The sequence below is a fragment of the Rhinopithecus bieti genome, unplaced genomic scaffold (assembly GCF_001698545.2).
Source record: "Rhinopithecus bieti isolate Rb0 unplaced genomic scaffold, ASM169854v2 scaffold_387, whole genome shotgun sequence".
NCBI lineage: Eukaryota > Metazoa > Chordata > Mammalia > Primates > Cercopithecidae > Rhinopithecus > Rhinopithecus bieti.
In genome coordinates, this window is record NW_016803102.1 from 504,847 (window position 1) to 523,029 (window position 18,183).

Consider the following 18,183-nt stretch of genomic DNA (forward strand, 5'->3'; position numbering starts at 1 on the left):
AATTAGCCCTTTTAATGAAACTGATGTTTATTTTAATCCCGTTGTCCTGTCAGCCCATAATTATTTTATTTTGGTTTCTGTCATCTCATTTTTACATGGATATACTGATGAAGACTTCAAAATTCACCTATGGAAAAATCAAGAATCTTTGGGGTCTAATTTCTTCAACCAACTTACTTTAGGGTCATTTTTAGTATAGGTGGATCTGCCTGGTTCTCAATTTGACACCCTAAACGATCATACTCAAGAATAGTACAGATGTGTGGAATATGCTAATACCTTTAACTCCAGACAACATGTTCTCAAGATAAAAGCTTTTAAAACCAAATGCCATCTTATGTATCAAGTCAACATAAAATTGGAATACAAAATTAATACAGCTGAGGATTTCCCTATATCCCATGCTTTTTAACTATCTATTCTACAGTCCTAGAATCAACCTTTTTAAAATTAAAAGTCAGGATCTGTCTTTGTTGCCCAGGCTGGAGTAAGTGGTGCCATCAAAGCTCAGTGCAGCCTCCAACTCCTGGAGTCAATCCTCCTGCCTCAGCCTCCCCTTCCTGAGTAGCTGCAACTACAGGCACATATCCCTATATCCAGCTAATTTTTATTTTTTTGTGGAGATAAGGTGTTACTTTCTTGCCCAAGCTGGTCTTGAACTCTTGGTTTCAAGCAATCCTCCAACCTCAGTCTCCCAAAGTGTGGAGATTGAAAGCATGAGTCACTGAGCCTAGCTTGGAACCAACCTCTCTGGTTATCAATACTCCCATTAGTTAACTGTCTCAGGTATCATGATATCCCTTCTTACATGTATCAAAACTCACACTGAACAATCAGTTCCAGGTTGCAAAAGAGGACTTATTTTTTTGCACCTATCCATAAGTCTTTGTCCGCAAGTTAAACAAAAACATACATAAGTGCAGTCATTAGGGTTTTTTTGACCGCTGAACTCCAAACATTATCTTTGCCTGTGTGACCAAGAAAACAAATTCTAGCTGGACTTTTTAGTAGCTATAGAGAATGACAACCAGCAAAGCAACTCAAAAGATAAAAAGGAATGCTCTAATTGACTCCTAATAATTACTCCTATTACCAAATGGCAGTCAGTGATTGTTTTCTCCCGTTTCTCAGTTTTTCACATGCTTTCTGATTATAATAAATTTGTGAATCAGCAGGGGAAGAAGGTAGTATGAGGAACTTAAGTATTCTTGTGACTGCCGCAGAAAACAAAATAACTGATGAGTCGAAGAAAACTAGTCTGTGTAATGGATTTTGTGGCCTTTGAAATTATTCCCAAAGTTCATAAAGTGCTTTGTTTTATTCATTTTATTTATTTATTCTAAAGATTTACTCATTAAATATTTAATCAAATTAAATAATTATATAAATAACACATAGGCTACGTAGAATGCTCTGGAGAAAAAACAAAGATAAAGAATGCATGGACTCTGCCCTCAGGGTGCTTCTGGTCTCATAAGAAAGATAAGACATATACAAAAATAACTACAATGCAAAGTAAAATATTGTGGAGAACAACTTGCATTTCTCTTACAGAGTAACTGTTATCATCAGAATGACATTTCCACCATAAACAACCATAAAAATGAAACACAGGCACTATAGGGCTGTCATACTTGAAAGAATGAAAACACATAAAGTGAGCTTCCTGATGGCTCTAGCCTTTTGCCTGGAGGCACTTTCTAGAAATAATGCAGAGATGTGCTGTCCACGCAGAGAAGAGCGATCTCACTGAGATGGGTAGTCAGAAATCAGAGTTCAAGGCTGCCAGGCGGGCTGTATGTACAGTACCGGAAGAAGTGGTGCTGAGAAGCAGCTATGGAAACATACATAGCTTTCTCCTTAAGTTCTTGGAGGAATACCAAGCAGCACACAGAGACCTCACTGAAAAACCAGGCATTTATCTGAGACCGCGGAGTGCAGCAGAAGTGCGTCTATCTACTCCAGACCTGTAAGACTGACTTTTTTTCTCTTCTGTTTTGTTTTGTTTTAGACGGAGTCTCGCTCTTGTTGCCCAGGCTTGAGTGCAATGGTGCGATCTTGGCTCACTGCAACCTCTGCCTCCTGGGTTCAAGTGATTCTCCTGCTTCAGCCTTCCGAGTAGCTGGGACTACAGGTGGGCACCACCATGCCCAGCAAATTTTTGTATCCAATCTCTTGACCTCGTAATCCACCCACCTTGGCCTCCCAAAGTTCTGGGATTACAGGAATGAGCCACCATGCCTAGCCAAGACTGACTTTATATCCACCTTTACAAAGCTTTTATAGACCATTGGAAAATGAAGCCCAACTGTTAGTAAATGGTCTACCAAAAAACCCAAACCATCACTCGTAAAAAAAAAATGTTGGCTTTTGATAAAGTGATATCCACCATAATTTCATTTTAATTACTAGATGTAAAAAGTGACCAATAACTAATGAATTTTTTGAAAGTCATTAATTATAGACCCAGAAATGACAAAGGAGTTGGAATTAGCAGACAAATGTAAAGAAACTAATGAGCTTAATGACTGAACAGATGGGGAATCTCAGTAGAGAAACGGTAATTGTAGAAAATGTTTACATGGAAATTCCAGACCTTAAAACCTAAAATATCTAAAATTAACTAGTTAGTTAACCACTTAACTAATTAGTAAATTGGATACTGTGGAAACAATATCAGAAAAGCTGAGGAAATCACATTAAGAAATAACAAAAATGAAGCACATAGAATAAAAATGCTGAAATATTAAATAATGACAGTCTTAAAGACAGTGGGGAAATATCCAATGTTCTCACATACGTGTAATTGGACTCCTAGGAAGAAAGGAGAAAGAAATTGAGATAGAAAATGTATTTGAAGAAATAGCCCCAAATGTTCCAAATTTGCTGAAAATATAAACTCTTAAATCCTAAGCATTCAATAAATTACAAGCAGATTGAACATATACACAACAATAAAGAACTTGTATAACTGCCATCTCTGAAAAAAAAAATGATAAAAAGCAAACTTATTTTCTTTTTTTTTTTTTCAAGACAGCCTCACTCTGTCACCCAGCCTGAGTGCAGTGGGACAATCTCGGGTCACTGCAACCTCCACCTCCTGAGTTCAAGCAATTTTTATGCCTCAGCCTCCCAAGTAGATAGGATTACAGGCATGAGCCACCATGCCCTGTTAATTGTGTGTGTGTGTGTGTGTGTGTGTGTGTGTGTGTGTGTATGTATTTTTAGTAGAGATGAGGTTTCACCATGTTGGCCAGGCTGGTCTCAAACTCCTGGCTTCAAGTGATCTGTCCGCCTTGGCCTCCCAGAGTGCTGGCATTACAGACCTGAACCGCTACTCTGGGTCTGAGAAAACCTTAAAAAGCAACAAAACACTAAGTATAATACACCACAAATAGAAGGAAAACATAAATAAAACGTATTGTATTTCTTACAAAAAAGACAACAATGCAAGCCAGAGACATTGAAATTCTATCTTAAAAATACTGAAAGAAAAGATAACATGTCAATCTAGAATTCTATAACCAGTGCACATTTTTTTAAAATGATGTTGAAATTAAGACATTTTAAAATAAACAAAAGTTAGAAGAATTCAACACCACAAACTTGCACTGAAAGAAATGTCAAAAAAGGTTCTTCGGACTAAAGGAGAAAAATGTCAGATGGAAATTTGGGTTACACTTTGAAATAAAAGCCATGGAAGTAGGAATTACATTGGCAAAAATAAAGACATTTTCTGTTTTAAAACTTGTTTTAAAATTGAACCTTAAGGCCAGGCACGGTGGCTCATGCCTGTAATTCCAGCACTTTGGAGGCCAAGGTGGGAGGATCACGAGGTCAGGAGTTCGAGATGAGCCTGGCCAACATGGCGAAACCCTGTCTCTACTAAAAATGCAAAAAATTAGCTGGGCATGGTGGCACACACCTGTAATCCCAGCTACTAGGGAGGTTGAGGCAGGAGAATCGTTTGAACTCAGGAGGTGGAGGTTGCAGTGAGCCAAGATAGCACCATTGCACTCCAACCTGGGCGACAGAGCAATACTCTGTCTCAAAAAAAAAAAAAAAAAAGTTGAACCTTATTATCATGGCTGTCGTTATTCAAACCTCCTAAAGCTTTACCGGTGCAATTATCTTCATAATTGCCCACAGACTTCTTCTGTCCTTACTATTCTGCCTAGCAAATTCAAATTATGAGTGAGTCCACAGCTGAATTATACTATTCTCTTGACGCCTTCAACCATTACTTCCATGATAGTCTTTTGATGACTTACAGCAAATCTTACCAACCTTGCCTTACCCCCCACCATTAATCTAATAGGAGAACTCCTTGTAATAATAGCTTCATTCTCCTGATCAAACATTACCATTATGCTTATAGGACTTAATATATTAATCACAGCCCTTTATTCCCTTTACATACTTGTCACAACACAACGAGGAACATGTACATACTATATTAACAGTATTAAATCCTCCTTTACACAAGAAGAAAATATTTATACATCTTTCACCTATTCTTCTATTATCTCTAAACCCTAAAATTATTATAAGCTTTATACCCAGTAAATATAGTTTAGTCAAAATATTAGATTGTGGGTCTGATAATAGAAGTCTGTAACTTCTTATTTACCGAGAAAGTATGCAAGAACTGCTAACTCATGCTCCCATGCCTAACAACATGGCTTTCTCAACTTTTAAAGGATAAGAGCTATCTGTTGGTCTTAGGAACCAAAAATATTGGTGCAACTCCAAATAAAAGTAATAATCATGCATTTTTCCATTACTGTAATAACCTTAATCTCCTTAACCTTACCAATCATTATTACCTTCATCAACCCTCACAAGAAAAACTCGTACCCATATTATGTAAAAATAGCTATTGTGTGCACGTTCACCATTAGTCTCATTCCCACAACAGTGTTTATGTATACCAACCAAGAAGCCATCACCTCAAACTGACATTGAATAACAATTCAAACCCTTAAACTCTCATTAAGCTTCAAACTAGACTACTTCTCCATGATGTTTATTCCAGTAGCACTATTCGTCACCTGATCTGTTATAGAATTCTCAATATGATATATAAAGTCAGATCCTAACATTAGCCAGTTTTTCAAATATTTACTTATCTTCCTCACCACAATATTAATTCTAGTTACCGCCAACAACCTTTTTCAACTTTGTATCAGATGAGAAGGTGTATGAATTATGTCTTTTTTACTACTCGGCTGATGACATGGCCGAGAAGATGCTAATACAACAGTCCTCCAAGCAATCCTACATAATTGCATTGGTGATATTGGCATCATTTTAGCCATAGCATGATTCTTCTCATCCTCTAATACATGAGAACCTCAAAAAAATATTTATCCTAAATCCTATCCCATATTTTCTTCCATTAATTGGCCTTCTCTTAGCAGCAACAGGAAAATCAGCTCAACTTGGTCTCCACCCCTGACTTCCTTCCACCATGGAAGGCCTAACCCCATTCTCAGCCCTACTCCACTCCAGCACTATAGTTGTGGCCAAAGTTTTCCTGCTTATCCACTTCCATCCATTAATAGAGAATAACATGTTAATCCAAAACCTTACACTATGTTTAGGAGCTATCACCACCTTATTTATAGCAATCTGTGCTTTAACACAAAATGACATAAAAAAAATTGTAGCACTATCCACCTCAAGTCAACTAGCCTTATAATAGTCACAATCAGCATTAATCAGCTACATCTAGCATTCCTACACATCTGCACCCATGCCTTTTTCAAAACTATATTATTTATATGTTCAGGATCCACCATCCGCAACCTCAGTGATGAACAAGACATCTGAAAAACAGGAGGACTATTTAAGACTTTACCCCTTAGTTCAGCCTCCCTTATTATTGGCAGCCTAGCACTTATGCCCTTCCTCACAGGCTTTTGCTCTAAAGATCTCATCATCAAAAGCACGAACATGTCATATACCAACGCCTGAGCCCTCACTATTACTCTCATTGCCACTTCTCTAACAAGTTTCTACAGTATCCAAATTATTTCCTTTGCCCTAATAGGACAACCCTGCTTCCCAACCCTAATCAACATTAATGAAAATAACCTTTCCCTAATAAATCCAATTATAATGCCTTATAATCGGCAGTATATTCACTGGATTTCTAGTCACCAATAGCATTATCCCTACTTCATCTCCCCAAACAACAATACCACTTCATCTAAAACTTACAGCCCTAAGCATAGCCATCCTAGGACTCTTACTGGCAATGGAACTTAGTTTTATAACTAATACTCTTAAAATAAAATACCCATTACAAATATTCAACTTCTCTAATATACTAGGATTTTACCCAATCACAATTCACCGTACAACCCACCGTAAGGTATATACAAAATGAAATAAAATATACAACAACAGTGGAATAAAGGATGAGGGAGCAGAGAAAGTATGTTGTTGTAGATCTCTCATCTAATATGTGAAGTGGTATGTAATATTGCTGTTTTGACAGAGACTGTGATATGGTCTCTGTTTGCATGCTGCAAACCATAGACCCACCTCTAAAACTAAAACAAAAGTGTATTGTGAATGACGATAATCAAGATAAGACAGAATACACACGCACACACCACTTATTAATCCTAAAGAAGCAAGGAAAAGAAGCAAAGGGAAACAAATAATAGATGGACCAAATAGTGGGAGAAATGACAGGATGTAAACCCAATTACATCAATAATTAATTTAAATGCAAATGGATGAAACACTCTAATTTAAAGTACAAATTGTCTGACTAGAAAACATCCATACAAGATTCACTATATGCTTTTAATAGGAGATTTATTTTACATATAAGAACACAACTAGGTTAAAAGTACAATGATGGAAAAAGATATACCATGCAAACTTTAATCATAAAACAGCTGGAGTGGGTAGAAAGTGTATGCTTCAAGGCATGGAGTATTTGAAGAACATTTCATAATGATAAAAAGTTCAATTCTTTGGCTGGGCATGGTAGCTCACACCTGTAATCCCAGTAGTTTGGGAGGCCAAGGTGGACGGATCACGAGGTCAGGAGATCGAAACCATCTTGGCTAACATGGTGAAACCCCGTCTCTACTAAAAATACAAAAAAATTAGCCGGGCGTGGTGGCAGGTGCCTGTAGTCCCAGCTACTTGGGAGGCTGAGGCAGGAGAAGGGCATGAACCCAGGAGATGGCTTGCAGTGAGCCGAGATCGTGCCACTGCACTCCAAGCTGGGAGACAGAGTGAGACTCCATCTCAAAAAAAAAAAGTTCAATTTTTCAAGGAGACATATATGCCCACTTTATAAAAGAAACTCAAGATATGTAAAACAAAAACTGAGATAATTAAGGAGAAATAGACAAATCTGCAATTATAACTGGAGATATTAACACTTCTGTTTCAATTATTAATAGAAACAGTAAACCAAAAGTAAAATAAAAAATGGTAAGGATATAGAAGATCTGATCAACACCCTCAGTACACTTGACCTAATATAGCAGTTCATCAGCCAGCTGCAGAATACACATGCTCTTCAGGTACACATGGAATACTTAAAAAAGTGCACCATATGATGAGACATGTCTCATTAATTTAAGACTACTGACATGACACAGAGTGTATTTTCCAAACATAAGAGAAGTAAAGTAGAAATTAAAAGCAGAAAGATATTTGTAGAATCCCAAATATTTTGACTTTTGAAAATCAAAATCAATGTTTTTTTTTTCTTTTTTTTTTGAGATGGAGTCTCACTTTGTTGCCCAGGCTGGAATGCAGTGGCGTGATCTCTGCTCACTGCAAGCTTCACCTCCCAGGTTCACACCATTCTCCTGCCTCAACCTCTCGAGTTGCTGGGACTACAGGTGCCTGCCACCACCCCTGGCCAATGTTTTGTATTTTTTTATGAGAGACAGGATTTCACTCTGTTAGCCAGGTTGGTCTCAATCTCCTGACCTCGTGATCCACCTGCCTTGGCCTCCCAAAGTGCTGGGATTACAGGAGTGAGCCACCACGCCTGGCCCAAAATCACATTTTAAGCAACCCAGGGATCAAAGAGGAAATCACATGGGAAGTTAGAAATTAATTAATTAATTTATTTATTTATTTATTTTATTTTGAGATGGAGTCTCACTCTGTCGCCCAGGCTGGAGTGCAGTGGTGCAATCTCGGCTCATGCGAACTCCACCTCCCAAGTTCATGCTCATGACCTTCTCCTGCCTCAGCCTCCCAAGTAGATGGGACTACAGGCGCCTGCCACCACTCCTGGCTAATTTTTTTGTATTTTTAGTAGAGGCAGGGTTTCACCGTGTTAGCCAGGATGGTCTCCATCTCCTGACCTTGTAATCTGCCAGCCTTGGCCTCCCAAAGTGCTGGGATTACAGGCGTGAGCCACCGCTCCTGGCTTAGAAATTTATTTAAAACAAATGACAATGAAAACACAGCCTATCAAAATGTGTGAGATTCATTCTCACACTCTTCAAGATTGTCAAATTAAGAAATGCCATCACAGCAGCTGGGCGCTGTCATGAGGGCAAATCATGAGGTCAGGAGATTGAGACCATCCCAGCTAACATGGTGAAACCCCATCCCTACTAAAAAATACAAAAAATTAGCCAGGCATGGTGGTGGGCGCCTGTAGTCCCAGTACTTGGGAGGCTGAGGCAGGAGAAAGGTGTGAACCCAGGAGGCAGAGCTTGCAGTGAGCTAAGACTGTGCCACTGCATTCCAGCCTGGGTGACAGAGTGAGACTACATCTCAAAAAAAAAAAAAAAAAAAAAAAAAGAAAGAAATGCCATCACAGCAATAATCCAATCCAGCATGCTGTTAGGAAAACATCATCTAAAGATAAAGCCAAGGGCATTATTGTGAAATATTTTATTAAGACTTCAAAAAGAATCAAGTAGGTACCTCAAAGAGAAAAGAAAGTTCCTGTAAGGTTCTGATGTGTATGTCTCAAATATATTCTTTATTATGCATTAGGACATCTAATAATCTCAATGACATTGTCCCATAGCTGTTTTATAGGAAGCCCTATATAAAAAGTGGTTAATATTGAGACAGATGAGTAGGGCTTTTATATAAAGAAATCAAGTACAAAGAGATTTACAGGAATCCCACAAGATTTTTAAGAGAGTAGTACTGGCAAAGCTGCTACCAGTTTTGAGGAAAAGCCAGGATAAAATTAAAAAGGTGGCTGGGCGCGGTGGCTCATACTAGTAATCCTTGCAATTTGGGAGGCCGAGGAGGGCGGATCACAAGGTCAGGACTTCAAGACCGGCCTGACCAATATGGTGAAACCCCATCTCTACTAAAAATACAAAAATTAGCTGGGCATGGTGGTGCACATCTATAATCCCAGCTACTCGGGAGGCTGAGGAAGGAGAATCGCTTGAACCTGGGAGCTGGAGGTTGCTGTGAGCTGAGATTGCACCACTGCACTTTAGCCTGGGTGACAGAGTGATAGAGTGAGACTCTGTCTCAAAAAAAAAAAAAAAAAAAAAAAAGATGTTTATGGAATCCTGAAGAAACTACTTAGCTATAAACACCAGCTGGATGACACACAGGAAGGAACCAAGAATCCAGAGGGTGGATCTGAGAACAATAGTGACTTTTTCTAACTAAGCTCTAGCCAAGGAACTGGCAGCATGTGCCTGCATGCATTTCAGAATTGCTATGGCCCAATGAGTTTGAAGTGCCTCTTGTTTCTCTACTCTTCAAATAGGACATCTACAGTGGTTATGCTCTGCTGATCTTACCCTCGTACATTGGGTGCCTAAGAAGTAGGTAATATCTTTAGCTCATAGATCTTCTGATTGGAGAAGCTGTGTTTGTGGAAACTCACCTGCACATTATTTTAGATAATGAGATTCACAAATGTGGGCTTGATAAATTGATCATAATCAAGATTGAAACTTGCACTTATCAGAAAACATTACTTTAAAAAGGTATAACCAGCCCTCAAATTGGAAGAAAGCATTTACAATAAATACATATGACATAGAATTTGTACCTGGAATACATAAAGAATTCCCATAATTCAATTATACAAGGGCAAATAACAATTTAAAAAATTAGGTCAAAGTTTTAAACAGACACTTTACTAAAGAATATTAATTATCAATTTGTGCGTGAAAAGAGCTCAACTTCTTTTGTCATCAGGGAAATGAGAATTATAACTGTGGTAACTTACCTTCCCACCAGACAGCTAAAGTTAAAAGGACTGACACCAGGCTGGGCATGGTGGCTTATGCCTGTAATCCCAGCACTTTGGGAGACCAAGGTGGGCGGATCACCTGCGATAGCGAGTTTGAGACCAGCCTGAACAACATGGAGAAACCCCATCTCTACTAAAAATACAAAATTAGCCAGGCGTGGTGGCGCATGCCTGTAATCGCAGCTATTCAGGAGTCTGAGGCAGGAGAATCGCTTGAACCTGGGTGGCAGAGGTTTCGGTGAGCCGAGATCGCACCATTGCACTCCAGCCTGGGCAACAAGAATGAAACTCCATCTCAAAAAAAAAAAAAAAAAAAAAAAAAGACTGACACCAATGATTGAAGAGGTAGGCAGCTGGATCTCTCATACATTATTCATTGGAGTATAAAAGGTTTTAAACACTTCTGCAAATATGGCAGTATTTATCCATGAGAAATGAAAATGTACGTTCATAAAAAGATTGTTCATAGTAGCTTTCTTCTAATAGCTAAAAAACTGACAATAATAAATTGTCATCCATGAGTGAACAAAATTATGTTGTACTCATCCAATGGAATACAACTAAGCATTAAAAATAATAAATGATTGATAAGTGATAAAACATGGTTTACTCTCAAATATAGTATAAGTGAAAGAAACTACAGTATTAAAGAAGACACTATAATACTGAATGATTCTTTTTATATGAAGTTGTAGAAATAGCAAAAATAATCTGTAGTCAAAGACATCGGAGCAGTATTTGCATTTGGCAAGGAGTGGTAGTGAGGATTGACTGTCCAAGGGCCATAGGGAATTTTCTGGGATAATGCAACATACTCTGTATCTCTATTTCAGGTGTACGCATTTCTTAGCACACATTAAAGTACATTATTGAGAACTGTGCATTTTACTACACATAAAGTTGCTCTTAAGTAAAAACATTAAAAAGGGAAAAAAAGTGGTCAAGAATTTAACACACAATGTGTTAGGATAGTTATGAGGGGATCGCTTCTCGGCCTTTTGGCTAAGATCAAGTGATAGTTATGAGGGGAAAAAAAGATTATGGTCATTCTGTGAAGCAGATATTGTGGATATCTTAGAAAAGGTGATATTCCTTCTGGCCCTTAAAAATTATAAGGGATTCTGGATCACAGACATTGTGGGAAAGAAATTCCAGTAAGATGTATGCATAAGAGGCCGGGCGTGGTGGCTCACGCCTGTAATCCCAGCACTTTGGGAGGCCAAGGCGGGCAGATCACGAGGTCAGGAGATCGAGACCAACCTGACTAATATGGTGAAACCCCATCTCTACTAAAAATACAAAAAAAAAAAAATTAGCTGGGCATGGTGGCGGGCGCCTGTAGTCCCAGCTACTCCGGAGGCTGAGGCAGGAGAACAGTGTGAACCCAGGAGGTGGAGCTTGCAGCAAGCCGAGACAGTGCCACTGCACTCCAGCCTGGTTGACAGAGCGAAACTCTGTCTCAAATAAATAAATAAATAAATAAATAAATAAATAAATAGATGTATGCGTAACAGTAAGCAAAGGTATAATTACAGAAGTATGTGGGATATTCAATGAACAGCAATTAATTTCTTTTAGCTGATGAGTAAAAAGAATGATAAAGCCAGATGGTTGAGGAATTCAAAGGGAAGAAGATTGGATTTTATTCTATAGGTAATGGAGGGACACAAATGATCTGCACAAGTGAGTGAAATGATCAGAACTATGGTTTTGAAGGTATAATACAAATGACAATGTGAATGAGTAAGAGAAAGAGAAGAAATTGTGAGGCTCTTAAAATATTCCATCTAGATAAAATGAATACAATTGCCGTAGGAAAAGAAAGGAGGGATCAAATCAAGGAACAAAACATTCTGAGTGGAAATCAGAAAAACTCAGCACATGTGGACCAAAACAGCAAAGAAAGAGTAGGGCTAAATAATGATGTAAGTTTTCAAGTTATAATTGCCCAGTAGAGTGTTGGCAACATAAATAAAATTTCTTGGGTCTATTTCTGAATTTGCCTTCAGTAACAAATTGTTTAAATAATATTTTTTTAAAAATATAGTAATAGTTTCATTTGTGTCATGCTTGAAACAGACTAAAAGAGTGTCTGGAGTTTAATGAAGACCAGTTGTATGTTTAGGCAGAGGTTCTCCTGGTTTCCTTATAAGAAAGAAACTGTCTAAATTTCCACAACCTGCTTTCACCCCAATCAAATATGCTTCCTATGCTACTTTCATTCATTTTCAATAATACTCTGCTTCCATTAGAAATAAAAATACCTCCTAGAAGGTGTCACATACACATCCATTACTATTTTAGTCTGAATCAGTGTCTTGAAAAATAACTTGGTGGTCATCTGTCAGGCCACAGAGTCATGAGATGGAGATCAGGTAAGTTTCAAAGAAACAGGGGTCGGGGGAAAAGCATCACTCTATAGATCCCTGAGGTGAGGAGTCTGGGAAGCCAGGATGAAGTGGTGTCATGAGGACACAGGCTCCCTGAACCAAATGCAATAAAGGGAAGGAAGAAGAAAAAAGCAGAGGGAGGCAAAGATGTGGGAGAATAATTTCTATCCATTTCATAACTGTAAGACCAAACAGTGACACAAAACAAATAGCAAAATCTCCAGTAGCTGTAGCATAGGCAAGCACATTCAGTGTCAGACAATGAAAGAGGATGAGGAATTGTCTTTGTTCAGGCTGTGGTAACAAAATACCTTAAACTGGGTAATTTATAAACATTAGAACAGTTCTGGAGGCTGGGAAGTTCAAGATCAAGGCATCAGCAGATTTGGTGTCTGGTGAGGACCCTTCCCTCATAGATGGTGCATTCCATGTGTCCTCACATGGTGGAAGATGCAAGGCAGCTCTCTGGGGCCTACTTCACAAGGGCATTAATCCCATTCGCAGGATGGTGTCCTCATGGCCTAATCAACCCCAAAGGCCCCACCTTCTAATATCATCACCTTGGTGATTAGATTTTAACATACAATTTTGGGGGAACACAAACATTCAGATAAGGAATTGGCCTTGTGCCAGCACCATCACTTCCATTCAGGCAAGCTGTGAAACAGAGGACTCAAGATGTGTGGTAATCACTGGTATCTTCAGGTTTCTTCCTCTCCCATCAATCACTATCAAAACCAACTTTGACACTCAGGTACAGAAAAATGATTAACCCCTGAAAATGTTACTTGGTTTCTGTATAACGTATAATAGAATAGCTCAATGGCTTTCACCTTTTTGGTCCAAAGTAAAAGATGCATTTTACAATGTCCTTATAAGCACAGGTATATAAAACAGACAAAACTGATACTGAATTATATTCAATTCTATTCTATTTCATCCCATCTCCTCTTATTCCATCCATTCCACTGCACTCTACTCTACTCTACTCCATTTCATTCCATTCTAATTTGTTCTACTTTATTTCATTAAAAAATTTTGGTCTCAACCTATGCATTGATGTCATGGCTCACTAAAAGATTGAGAATGACAATTTGAAAAGCACAAACATGTTGTGTCAGAGTTCAGGCTGTTTGTGCAGGTGTGAATTCCTCTATATGTGTCTATATTTAACATGTAAATGTACCCCTAACTCTGTACCCCGGATATGTACATTTTGCTGTCCTCAGTCCTATTATATGTAATACCCTTTTTATAACTAATAGGTTGAATCACTCTTTTACTCTCCTGGAAAAAATCAATTGCTAATGTAACACACAATACTCACATAGTTTTAAGCAACTATTTTACTAATATAAAATCAAAGATGAATAAAGAGAAACACTTTATGATAAAAATATGGATTTCATGCCCAGGCACAACCACACTAAAAGATGTACCAGTTTTTTCTGTTTTTTTTTTTTTTTGTTTGTTTGTTTTTTGTTTTTTTTTTCTTTTTGTGGAGAACAGGGTCTTGTTACGTTGCCCAGGCAGATCTGGAACTCCTGGGCTCAAGTGATCTCCCTACCTCTGCTTCCCTAAGTACTGGGATTACAGGTGTGAGCTACTGCACCGAGCCACACTAGAAAATGTTATAAAGTGATCCCGTTCACACCTATGCATACAGTCACCATGAAATTGACCACTCCAAATTTAGATGACTGTAGAGGTGTTGTGTTGGAGGCTCACATACTACAGTTGTGATGTCAACAGTGACCCGACTTTCCAAAATGTTGAACAGTTCTTGGTAAAGTTCTGATCAAAACAAATCTGTATTCAGGTCTATCTTCACTCAAGTAAGCTTTGCATCATTAGTAAATTTATTACATATTAAAATCCTGCAAATGTTATCTGTATTTATGTATAAAACAGATTTAGGTTTTAGGCTCAGAAAAATAGATAACTGGTTAAATGAATATCCAGAAACACCCTAAAGTTGTGTGGGGCTCTCTCACTCACTGCAGAGGATTTAACATCCTTGGCGTCTGTTCTCAAAATGCATCCTCTCCCAATCTGTGTGAAAATCAAAACTGTCCTATAATTTTCTAACAGCATCATCTTTTTTGAAAACACAATTCTAGAGTAAGGCAGCCCTGCCATTTATCAATTGTTTGACTTTGGGCAAGCTGTTCAACCTAAGTCCCAAATGTCCTCATCAATAAAATTGAGATAATATAAATAACTATTTGACGGTGTTTTATTGAAGATTAAGTTAAGTCTGATATAATAGGACAGTGCCTAGAAACACAGTGAGGAGTGTAATAGTTATAATCTTAATAATTGTTATTTTAGAGGGTCTCTACATTACTGCTGTAATAAAAATGATAATAATAATAATAATTGAACTTTAAAATATACTCATTCTCTGGCATACAATTGTTCTTCTAGTACAAAAATAATCAAATAGTGTACAAAGATTTTCACACAAATGTAATTGCTACAGCATTATTTAAAACAAGAGAAAATGTAAAATACTCCAAAATGTTCAACAATAGAAGTTGTTCAAATATATGATGAAAATATAACATGATTGGACACTAAAACCCATAAGAACAATCTGAGAAAATGTTTAAAGATAATGCATAGGTAAGTACAAATTGCAAAATGGCATATACAGAATAATTCAAGATTTATTAAATATGTATATAGTACATGCATACACAAGTATTTATAAAAGTCTTGAAAAAGGTAGGCCAACCTGTTAATAATGTTTTTCCATGAATGATTATATGATAGGCCATATTTTAAATGATTGCCATCATTTAGTCAATGAGAAGTCTGAATTAACTTTTCAACAGAAAATAATGTTTAAATGGGTATACATCTATATATCTCTGCTTTTGTTATTTTTTACAGAAAGCAAACAGTAAACAATCTTGTCTTTTTTAGTAGCACTGTTACTAAAAACACCAGGGGTTCGGTCTAGGTCCTGCTGCTCACTGCACAGAAAGCCAATTACTGAGATGCCAAGTACTGTCAAGGAAGAAGGCTTTAATCAGGTGTCATAGCCAAGAATATGGAAACTCAGTCCCACATCCATCTCCCCTGACTGACTAAAATCAGGGATTTATATTGCAGGCAAGAAATGTAACAATGTGTAAGGAAACAAGAACTTGGGAGGGATAAGGAACCCATCATGGTAAATGAGGGGTCCTGCATCAGTGCCGTGATCTGGTTTCAGTTCTTTAATACTTTTTGTGAGAGACCTGAAGGTGGTTTCCTGAGGAAGGAACTCAGATGAAACAAATATGAGTTTCAAGCTTCTTAAGATCAGAAGGGTCAATTTCTATGTTTATCAAAAATAACATCCTATGGGGCAATTGGGTCAGTTTCAGTATTACCATCCCGGTAAACAAAAATGATTACTCTTACAGCAAAATCTCAAGTCACTCAACAGATTAAAGATCTTGGCCGGTTTGGCAATGAGTGAGGTGGGTGAGAAAAACCATCGGTTGTTTACTGTCATGCTTTTAGGTAATCATCCAGACTATTGATGCAAAAAACCCATGTCCTGTGGAGAATACAGTGCATGTTCTTTATTCCCTAAGCAAATCTCTAGCCCTTCTGCTTCAGTGAGCACTGGTCAGATTCCTTCTGGTGTTCAACTACTGGTCTTCACCACATGTGACATATTACAAAAGTCCATGTCATGAAACCCTCTGGGCTACCATAATGAGGAATTGACAAAGAAGAAAAACATTGCAAAGTGCAATGGCAGCAATAATAACCATTGAATCTGCTTGCCTTTTCATTTTTTTAGTATGTGTACAAACATGCACAACAATAACATTACTAAATATTGGTGAGAACCAACATTTGAAATTTACGTAAGTATTGAGCTTGGTGAAAGCTGAGTCTAAAAATTGATGATACATGAAGAAAGATAATAAATAATTGCTTAAGAGCCATTTTCAGCTACATTTCTGGAAGGTTTTAAGTTTTCTTTTATGAGCAGTCATACCAGAAATGTGGTTTTTTCTTCCTCCCTGAGCCAACTCTTACTCTGTTCTGGTCCTCCAAGCTCCCCTGCAGGTGCACCACTCTGAAGACCCTGGCGAAGCCGAACTTTAAATAAACCCAAAGATTTTACTGAAACCTCACACACACAATCCTGAATCTAGGCCTACTTTCTAAGTCATACACTTTTCCTCTACTCTTCCAATCCATAAACAACTTCTCGCCTCTCTCTCACACAACTCACTTTAAAGTCATAAACACTCGCCGACGCTTTTGAGTCACCTGTGTGACTGTAACCACAACACACTCATAAACTCTCACAACTGCGCTCTCCAATACTTCACCTCACCCTCGAGCTAATCTTTGCCATCTACCAACCCTACAAGGCATGCAGCAATACGGTCCACTAACACTGGGTCCCTCTTCCACATCTCTCTCTTTCAGACACAAAAGTCCTGCTGCTACTCTCCCTCGTCTACCCGAACCACAATCGCTATTTCTGTGATCAACCCCCAATTCTCTCCGCTTTACCCTTTCTTAACTATAAGCGAAGCATCAACTTTATTTTTTTATTACTCATTTTCCTCTTCCATCACATCGCACGTTCTCGCACGCTTTATAATGCCCTAATTGGGCCCCATCTTTGGCTACAGCAATTCCTAATCTCACACAGGTCTCGCCATCTCTTGTCTTTGGATTTCTCAAGAATGATTAAATGGAAATTCAGCCCTGGTTCAGTATTGTAGAAGCCCATGCGTGCTCCCCTGTTGAATTTCCATGGTTTGAGCATCCTGCTGGGAAAGTCAGGCTGAGATTTTATTGAATTGGGCCCTCCGTATTCAGACTCAAAATAACCTCCAGCACACTGATAAAAATAATGACCCTTTTGCAGTTGTAAAACTTGAAACTATTCCTTGAATGTTAACTAATACCAAAAAGCTGTTTCTGCAAATGAAATGGGGGCATTGGAGCCAAGAAATTACTCTGGATGAAGACCTAGAAATGACATTCCACTCTCTCTTTCAGTAATTACAGAATTCCGAACTTTTCAACAAAGCGGGTGAAGCCATCACTCTAGATTTTATTAAGAGAAGGGTACGTAGAGATGATGATGACCCTGGCAGTGTGTTGGGATGTAGTCATCTTTGCCTACAGAATTCACCAAGAATGACTTTTCACTCCCCAGGGCTAATGGCTTCTACAATAATAAGATTCTGTAGCTGATGGAAAACAAAACGTAAAAACTCAAATAAGTGTTAGGAAATGCTGTAATTTGCAGTATTTGACATCTATTTCCCAAAGCCCTTAACATTGTAAACACCTTCAGGTAAAACGACTCAGTCCTCTCATCTTCCTTCTCTCACAAGCCAGGAAGTCTTTTACTCACAGCCTGTTTAATGGGCAATGGGAAATAGCCCTATTAGCTAAGTTTATTTATGCTGACACAAAGAAAACCATGAAAAAAAATCTAAGTTCTAAACTGTAATTTATTCCTGATAAGTAGTAAATCAGCGGGATTCCACTGCCCAAGTAGGGAGGGACTTGCTGTTAAACAAGAACTGAAAACATAAT

The 18,183-nt window shown here is 38.1% G+C and overlaps 1 long non-coding RNA gene across 1 annotated transcript in view; it reads right to left on the reverse strand.

Moving 5' to 3' along the window:
* The window catches only part of LOC108541918 (uncharacterized), a 4,398-nt gene extending 3,431 nt beyond the window's left edge, over positions 1–967 (reverse strand). The window contains exon 1 of the long non-coding RNA XR_001889123.1: positions 914–967. This is a non-coding gene — a long non-coding RNA (uncharacterized LOC108541918). The remainder of the gene's footprint in view (positions 1–913) is intronic.
* Positions 968–18,183: the final 17,216 nt, after the last annotated feature.